The following is a 9,868-nucleotide window of genomic DNA, read 5'->3' on the forward strand; positions in this document are numbered from 1 at the left end:
GCGTGTAGCAATAATTTAAATGTTTTCAGGTAACAGGTAAGTATATGTAATTCTCCCCTCTACTACATGCAGTAGCCGACTATGCTATACGTTCACATTTTTTTTTTCATTTTTATCTATCTATATTTATGTATTATTTTTTATTAAATAAAAAAAAATATTTTTATACTACATTTTTTTTTCATGCGGCTAATTTATTCCTAATCGTACGACGTTCAGGGTCTTTCAAAATGACATAAAAGATAACCTGCATGGTCTCGTTCAAACTGTTGTTTAGAGTTTGGTCATTTGACTTGTCCGATGTCGTCACCTTGACAGATGCCTCAGAGTGTCACCACCTGCAACATAAATTAATTATTCTATCAGCTAAGCAGTGAATAAAAACTGATGATTTTTTTTTCATTTAGCAATAGTTTTTTAATTAAAAAATAAACCAAAGTCTAGTCTTTACCTTTCCTTTGTTGGAACATTGTTTATATTTGTGAACTTGTAATAGATTATCGTCCAGTAGTCCGTCGGCTTCTCATCAGGATTAAATTGGATTTTGATGGTAGCCAAACCATCTTCCTGTCAAAAAGTGACAGAATTAAATATTTCTTCATCAAATTCTTCCGCCCACAATTTTTCCTCAAGTATTTCTCTGTATGATGAACTCTAAAAAAAAAACAAAAATACAAATAAATAAATTCATGCCATAATTCATAACCTTAGAATATTAGATAAAGTATTATTATGATAAATTATTATTTATCTTACTGTTTTCATTTGTTTTTTTTTTTGTTCTTTTTGTCAATTGCTTTTTCAACCCCTTTTTTCAACGGTGTTTTGGTCTGCTTCGACGTAGAAGGCTTCATTTTTAAGTCCAGGGATTCAAATTCGTTCTATAAAACATAAACTAAGGTGAATAACTATAAATGTATGAGTGGCTTACTGCCGATCTCTAAAACAATATTGAGTAACGTTACAGTCACACTCTAATTATTATTTAATTTTAATATTATGTTTAAAATAAAGTTATAATCAACCACGAATTATAACCATAGCGTTGAGTAGTTTTACGACTAACCTCCAATTTGCTTTAGTTATTAAAGTGATTCAATTACTAACCTCTGATCCGGAATCGATAATCGAAGTTCTGTAAGACATCTTGAAGCTGAATTGTTAAAGATGATGAAGAAGTTCTAGTTGCCGAATGTTGACTGTAATATTGCTGTCAATACGCTAGCCTTATATACTGTAATGTTTCCACTACCATAGCAATTTTGAAATGTGGAATATCCATAGCAATGTTTATTAAACCAGCCAACGCCCTTAATTTGCCCTCTTATTAATATTAGTTTTATTCCTCCGACGGTCTTATACGACCTCCTATCAATACTAGTTTTTATGCGGACAACGCCCAAAATTTTACCTAGCTATTTTTAAATGAATATTCCGGACAACGGTCAACACCAATACATACATTATATATTATAATTACTATTACTACAAAATAACTTAGTTGTTTTTTAAAATTAATATTACATTAACAGGTCATACGATTTCTATAAATAGAATATAAGTTTTAAACGATAACTAGGAAAGTAGGAGGTGATTATCGACTGTATAACGCAGCATTTGATAGTCAAACGATATCAGTTCAGCTTGTGTTCTCTACCAGCAACAACAAGCAACAGTCATTCACCATCGAACATTGAAAATACTTCAACCCTACATAGTTTACCAGTCCAACACCGGCATCATCAACAGGCATTCGTCTCTAAACATAAGAAAATACTTTAATGTAAGTACCTATTTATTTCGTTAATTATACATTTTTTTTAAAAAAATCATCTTATCGAATCTAAAACTCCAAATCTTTACTAGTTTTTAAAACGAAAAAATAATACACGATAGCAAAAACATAACATAACATAAGCGTTTAGGTAAGTGGTTATAATGTATCGATATTCAATAGTTTTATCAGCAATATTAATATTAAATGTACAAGGTTTTTAAAATTTATTTAAAAAAAAATAAAAAAATTGTCTTTTTTAAAATTTAGAAGGTTGATTAATTAAATATCTATGTTTATCATGTTGTATATTAAATGGTTAAAAAAATGTTAGAAAGTTGAAAAAAAGGTGTATACAGTATATGATTATAATTATATGAATAACATAATATAAAAATGTGATCATTATAATATATAAAATATAGACATATTAGCTTACATTAAATTATTCACTATGCTGACTGATATAATATTATAGTCATTTTAACTACCATAATGTATAGATTAAAAAATGTTAAAAAGTAGGGATAAGTTTAAAAACAAATTTGTATTCCGTATACACTATGTAAATTATTATATTTATAGAATAACATGAAGTATTGTATTTATTATGTTTATGTTTAAAAAATAATTTGATGCTAAATGTAAAAATGCCAAATGCTACATGTACATAAATAAACATTCTAAACTAAAAGTGTTTTGTTCACTTTATTATTCAATTATTTAATTGTAAATAAACTAAATATACCAACCATTCTAAAAAAAAATGTTTTATTTATTGATTGGTGTAAACTTGACATAATAATTACAAACTAATGTTTATAGATGATGTATAACCATAATGTATTTTAATTTGTTGATAGTATTTATGCATATATGTGAATAAATAAACTAGTCTATTATTATTTGTGTTATTCACTAATTAATATACACTATTTTATTTTTTTATTACTATCAGTTAGTGTATAAAAAACTATGAAATTTACAGAATAAAAAAAAAAAAAAAATAATGGAATCAAAATCATTTACTATGGATGAAATTAACGATGTTATCCGAAAGGCCGAGAAAAAATATGATCAAGCAATGGATGAGGCAGCAGTAGAATTTAAAAAAAAAATTAAAAATGTTGATATAAAAATAAAAAAAGCGGGTTTAAAACAAAAAAAAATAATGAACGAAAAAAAAAAGATTGTAAATGATTATTTACATTTGATACATACAGATAAGAAACGTGAAAAAAATATTCAAAAAGAATTATCTATATTATATGCACAGTACAATTATATTTCATTATATTTCACTATATTATATTCGCGCATACCATCGTACCTCAACGAGTTAACAGTGCCATTCTAATTGACTTTAGAGAGTGTCATTAACTAGAGAATACGAGGGTAAGGCGTATAGTTGGTTTACCGCGTATTGTCTAATACGGGTGATACCACAGGTAATAGAAACATTGAGTTGAGAATCAATATAGTGAATCATCTTAAAGAAGGAACATATGTTGATTTACCTAAGCATATTAAAAATCAAAGAGCAATTATCAATGTGAAAAATAGTGATAATAAATGTTTTAAATATGCATTATTATCTAAGTTTGATAATCGCTCTTATAAAACTAATTTTCATAAAAAATATTTTAAGATGTTAGAGTTAAAAAGTAGTTTAAATTTTAAATGTATTGATTTTCCAACACCAATCAGTCAGATACCTAAATTTGAACGTATAAACAATATTTCAATAAACATTTATAGTTTGAATGACAAAAAAACTATTTTTCCTTTGTATGTATGTAATACTGAAAGAAATGATCATTTTGACCTATTTTTGTATAATAATGATGAAACATCACATTATTGTTATATTCAAAATTTTTCAAGATTGATCAGAAGTCAGAAAACGAAAAATCGTTCGAAATTAATTATTTGTAAGAGATGTTTCACAACTTTTGGTACTCAACCGTGTGAAAGTAAGCTTTGGGGTGTAAAAGGATTAAATGAACATCGACGCAATTGTGGAAAGAATCCATTGGGGAGGCCTATAATGTTTGAAAAGGGAGATGATGATTTCATCTATTTCAAAAGTTATAAAAAAACACAGAGGATTCCATTTGTCATTTATCCAGATTTCGAATGTATATTAACTCCTAAACAACCTAATAAATCCATTAATAGACGTAAAAAACAAAAAAATCAGAAAACTCATGTTAGGTTAGGTTAGGTTAGGTTAGTCACGAAATTATGAGTTATGGGTTTTATGTAAAAGTTGACTATAGTATTATATCGAAAGAGCTGGTAAAACAGTTTGAAATTCCGACGAAAGTAATTATTTGTAGAGGTGAGAAGGCTGCAAAAAAATTTATGAAAAATATGATCGATATTGGAAATGAAATTAATAAAATTTATCAAAATAATACACCGATGGACAAATTAACTGATAAAGAGGAACAACATTTTCAAAGAATCAAGTTTGCCAAAAATGTTCAAAACATTTTAAAAACAATAATTTGGTTAAAGTTTGAGATCACTGTCATTTTACTGGCAAATATAGGCAATGTCTCTGTCTTCAATGTAATTTCGAAATTACTAGTCTATCGTTCGTTCCAATTTTCTTTCATAATTTATCTTATGATAGTCACTTGATAATTCGGGAACTAGGGTGCGATGATAAAGATATTCATATTATTCCTAATTCATCAGAAAAATATATATCCTTTATCAAGGAAATAGCACCTAGATTTAGTATTAAATTTGTCGATACATTCCGTTTTATGAGTGAGTCGCTAAGTAAACTTGCAGCCAATTTATCTGAAGATAAGTCGAGGTTTAGAGAAACCCTAATAATATTTTCAATAAAATCATTAGATTTAGTTACACGAAAAAAAGTCTTCCTTTACGAATATGTCGATAGTTAAATTAGTTAAATTAGACAATGCTTTTTACCATCAAAGCTTGAATTTTATAACTCGTTAACAGATGAACAAATTAGTAATGAAGATTATATACATGCAAAAAATGTATGGAATACATTTGGCGTAAAGACTTTGGGTGAATATAGCGATCTTTATTTAAAAACTGATGTTACCATACTAGCTGACGTGTTCGAAAATTTTAGAGACATATGTTTATCTACTCTCAGAATAGATCCTGCTCATTATATGACTGCCCCTGGATTTTCTTTTGATTGTATGATTAAGTATACAAAGGTTAAATTAGAGAGGCTAAAGGATTATAATATGTTACTTTTCTTCGCGAAATCAATCCGGGGAGGTATTTGTCAATCAACTAAAAGATATGCTAAAACAAACATACCAAATATTGAAGGATTGGACTATAATTCGAATGAACCGATTACTTGGATTACATATCTCGACTGTGTAAATTTATATGGGAAGTCTATGTTAACAGAACTACCTTTTAAAGATTTTGAATGGGTTGATGATCTCGACATAGATGTAACTAAAATTTCTGAAGATTCTGAAGTAGGATATATATTAGAAGTTGATATCGAGTACCCTAAACATTTACATAAAATCCATAATGATTTTCCGTTTTTACCGTATAACGAATGCCCACCAAATTCAAAAGTTGAAAAATTGTTAACTACTCTATCACCGAAAAAAAACTATATTGTACATTACAAAAATTTAAAACAAGCAATTTCTCACCTTTTTAAATTAGTAAAAATTCATCGAGCTATCCGCTTTTCACGAAAAAAATGGATGGCATCATACATTGAATTCTGCACAAAAATGAGAGCAGAAGCAAAAAATGAGTTTGAAAAAAATTTCTGGAAGTTGTTAATTAATAGCGTTTTTGGTAAATGTATGGAGAATGTCCGAGCAAGAACTTCTATAAAACTGGTTTCATGAGAAAAAAAGCGAATAAACTAATGACAAAAACTAGTTTTAAAGACAGAACTATATACTCTAAGAATCTCACCAACATAAGGAAACTATTAAATTCGATAAGGCGATTTATGTAGGATTTGCAATTTTAGACGTTTCGAAAAGATTTATGTATGATTTTCATTATAATGTCATGAAGAAAAGGTATGGTACTAAAATTAGTTATTTATATTCGGATACTGATTCCTTGATATACGCTATTCAAACTACACATTTTTTCAATGATTTAAAAAATGATTTATTGCCATATTTTGATACATCTAACTATCCCAAAGACCATTATTGTTTTAGCGAATTACACGAAAGTCAGCCAGGATTTTTCAAGGATGAATTGAAAGGAATAATACTTAACGAATTCGTTTCATTAAGACCGAAATTATATGCGTACAAAACTGTAGACGGTACTGAGGAAAAAAAGCAAAAGGTTTAATGACATATATTATTAAAAAACATATGCAATTCGATAAATTATAAGGATATACTACACGCTTTTATAAGCCATTTATCTGTTAAGGATAAATTAACTCACAGGGTCATGAATTTTATCCAATCAAACAAGCATGTTGTTCAATCGAAAACAATGAACAAACTTGTTCTAAGCGCTAATGACGATAAACGTTATATAAATGACGACGGGATAAATACTTTGACTTATGGTCACTATAAACTAGATAAATTATATAATTAAAGAAAAAAGACTTGATAAATCTTCAATCGGTATAAACAGAAAGTGTTATATAACGGCAGTGAAGTAAAATTTATTTTTTTTTTTAAAAATTACAAACTGAAAACAAATAATTATTTCAACTTTTTTCTGACTTTTATTATAAAAGTATTACATATTATACATAAAAAAATATTATTTAAAAATATCTGATGATGCTATCCATGAATTTTGACTTGAATCAAAACCCAACCATTTAACAAACATTTTATTCCCAACTTTTTTCACAATACATTCAATGAGAAAGGTGTTTAGAAAATCAGTTAATTTAATTTCCTGTTCATAAAAACCACCTAAGATTATATTTTTTGATTCATCCTTTAGTTGATAAGTTACTAGATTTGTCTGTAAAACTTTTGAAACTGTAAATATTTCCGTTGTCCAATTTGGCGTATATCCCTTACTAAATATATGTTTATACTTAGATATTCGTACTTTATCGTTAACTTTAAATTTTGGTTTATACAATTTTTCAGAATTTTTATACGTATTAAATTTATTTTTGTTTGTATCCATTCGAGCTTCACTTGGTGTGCATTTGATTGTTCTATGTTTTGTATTATTATAGTTATGTATAATTTTTGATATTGTATTATTATACCAATTCCATGTACCTAATGCAGTGAAATGTTTATATTTATAATTTTTAAGTGTTTGTATCACACGTTCTGCGATTGAACATTTAATAACACTGTATGAACTGTAATTTTTAATTTTATATTTTTTCATTAAATCTTGAAATTGAGTATTATAAAATTCTGTACCATTATCTGTCTGTAAAAATTTTGGATTAGCTTTTTTCAATATATTAACCATTCCTTTTGTACATTCTTTTGCTGATTTATTTTTCAGCGGTTCCACAAATACATATTTGCTATATGTATCTATAACAACTAATATAAATTTAAAACCATATTTTTATTTAGAATGAGATTGCATATCCATTAAATCAGCTTGCCAGAGGTCGTCAATAAACTGTGTTACCACACTGCGTCTAGGAAATATTTTTCTCGCTGGTCGATGTAGCTCATTAGCTATACTCTCTAAGGTTACCATTATACTATAATATTTATCTCTCGAAGTTCTTCGAAAATAGATATAATTTTATTATTAACACCAGTATTACCAACACTTTGTGATGATGTCAAAAGATTTAATCTAGTTACTAGCTCATTTGGATCGTCATAATAAACTAATTGTAATTGAGGTAATACATCTTTATATAAACCACTACTTATCTTAGGCTCAGGTGATGAAGTAAAATTAATCAAATTTGTAGACATGCGATCTGTAGGTGAAAAACTGTTTGCTGATTGATTGAAATCAAATGATTCATTTTCTTGCATTATTTTTCTACGTTTAGCATTAAATAAGCCGTAAGGAGGAGTTGTAATCTCATTAATTTTAGCTATTTCTTCGTTAAACTGTTTTTCCTCCATTTTCATTCGATCATACAATGGTTTTACAACAGTCATCCATTTATGATACCTCGAGGTTTTAGGTTTTCCATCTGCTTTTAAATGAACTCTGGAAGTTTTCAAAATATTGTAATAAGATTCTATATCTGCTATAGTTGTATTTTTTGGTTCCTTCTCACATAATAAAGACCATAGTCCTGGTGTAAATTGATAGTATTTATTAAGCAACAGTAATTTACCGTGGCTAAAAGTTATAGAATGTTTTCCTATTTTATATGAATTACTATCTTTATCATAATGCATACCATAGGATTTATCATAACGTGTTGATTTAGGACGGTTATTTAAAAAATTTTCAAATGGTGAATTTAATTCGTTATCACCGTCTTCATCAATAGTGCATGAGGTTTTTGATTTATTTTTTAGTTCAGTTGACTGTGTGTCACATATTGTATTTTGTTTTCCGTGTGTACTCAATGGTTCAATTAACGGCTTAAATGCTTCACGGAAATAGTTTTCAGAATCTATAACACCACGTTTCCTTTCCATTATTTTCCGTTTAATATTTTTTTTTTGATGTTATTAAATTTTCCAACAATTCTTTTTCTTTGTTCATTGTGAATAATAAATGCAATATACCTGTATCGTATGACTACCGATAACACTATGCAGATAATAACTGTGTGACGGCATATTTATATATATATAGGTATAGACACATTAAATTATTTTATTTTAATAAATGTATGAAAACCACATCTATACCTTCCTTTATTCATTTCTCGAGTTTTATCGATAACCACAAATCCATAATCACTATGATTCCAACATAAATGAGACATTTTCCGAAACTCTGAGAAATCCATATCTGTAGACGAATGATCGTTGAAAATATGTCGTAAATTTGTATCATCTTGTTTCAGTATTATTAAAAAGTTTGCGTTATCTCTTACTAGCTGTTTTGATATTTTAGAATATGTCTGTGCTAAATAAAATACAAAGCGAGCACCTGAATGTTTACCAATGCTAAAGTATTCTCTGATTACAGATTGTGGACCACATATCACATCATCAAAAATTATAATAGAATTTTTCTCGGTTAAGTTTGGTTTTATAACCTTATCAGCGCTTGTAAATATGAAAAAATTAGCACCTTGTATATGATCTATTATTTTTTTTAATAAAACATATTTTTCCTGATTAGAGGTTTTCGAGTATAAATATACCTAACCTAACCTAACCGTTTGCATGCGTGATTAGATTATACATTATATTTGTTTTTCCTGATCCGCTGGGACCAATTAGTATAGCACGTATAGTATCGGGTAATAAAAAACCGTGTCTTGATGGTTTTTTTACTAACTGAACATCTACAAATGTAATAACATCTAATTTTTCATCAGTATTGCGGTCCTGGTACAAAATTAAAAAAGAGACTAGATCGTGGTGAAAAAGGAATAAATCCATTGGATGCTGCTTGTCGTGATCACGATATTGTGTATGCAACGAGTAAAAATTTAGGCGATAGATATAAAGCTGATAAAGTGTTAGAAAATCGTGCTTGGAAGAGATTTTTATCAAAAGATACTCCTAGAAAAGAGAAATTTGTTGCGTACGCACTAACAAACGCAATGAAAGCTAAAAGAAAAATAGGTATGGGTTGTAAAGGTAAACGGAAACGTCCTACAAAAAGAATTGGTATACTAGCAGCAAAGAAAAAAATAATTTTGAAGAAAAAGAATGGTGGTAAAAGGTTGATTTTACCACCGAGACAGTCAGGAGGTGTAATTCCCTTAATACCTATATTTGCAGGATTGTCAGCACTTGGTAGTTTTATGTCTGGGGGTGCTAGTATAATGCTGTTCAAAATTCAAAAAGAAAAAAAAGTGATGGTTTGAATTCAAACAATAATAAGCTAAGAAAAAAAAAACTGATGATCACGCTACCTGACAGACCGCTTTAGTCTCAAGATATTATAAAATATGTTGAAAAGTTTAAAATCAATCATTTCCATGAAGTCTTTTCGCGTGATACTCTACCT

General features: G+C 28.1%; 1 pseudogene; it reads right to left on the reverse strand.

Moving 5' to 3' along the window:
* Window positions 1–447: 447 nt before the first annotated feature.
* On the reverse strand, window positions 448–1,146 carry LOC132949863 (uncharacterized; annotated as a pseudogene).
* Window positions 1,147–9,868: the final 8,722 nt, after the last annotated feature.

This window comes from Metopolophium dirhodum, chromosome 8 (assembly GCF_019925205.1).
Source record: "Metopolophium dirhodum isolate CAU chromosome 8, ASM1992520v1, whole genome shotgun sequence".
Classification (NCBI taxonomy): Eukaryota; Metazoa; Arthropoda; class Insecta; order Hemiptera; family Aphididae; genus Metopolophium; species Metopolophium dirhodum.